The sequence below is a fragment of the Lupinus angustifolius genome, chromosome LG04, assembly GCF_001865875.1.
Source record: "Lupinus angustifolius cultivar Tanjil chromosome LG04, LupAngTanjil_v1.0, whole genome shotgun sequence".
Lineage (NCBI taxonomy): Eukaryota > Viridiplantae > Streptophyta > Magnoliopsida > Fabales > Fabaceae > Lupinus > Lupinus angustifolius.
Genome location: NC_032012.1, coordinates 6,629,129 through 6,629,428, shown reverse-complemented (window position 1 = coordinate 6,629,428; position 300 = coordinate 6,629,129).

Genomic DNA, 300 nt, shown 5'->3' with positions numbered 1-300 from the left:
TTTTTCCTTTTATGGATGAACAACGTGTCCTGTAACACATTTTGAACTTTCGAGTGACGCAATTTTTTCTTCTAAAAACCATGAAATATATGGAACCAAAGTAAACCATTTATGTGTAGTTCGGTTTAATTCTTGTAATAAGGTTTGCGGTTAATTGAGGTCAACCGAACCATGTTTTCGTGTTCAGTTTGATAAGTATATTGTACCAAATATCAAACCGAACATCATATCGCTGGTAGCATATAGTTTCCGATTGTTCAATAATCTCTCTTATGAAATATGTCACATAATAGTCACAAT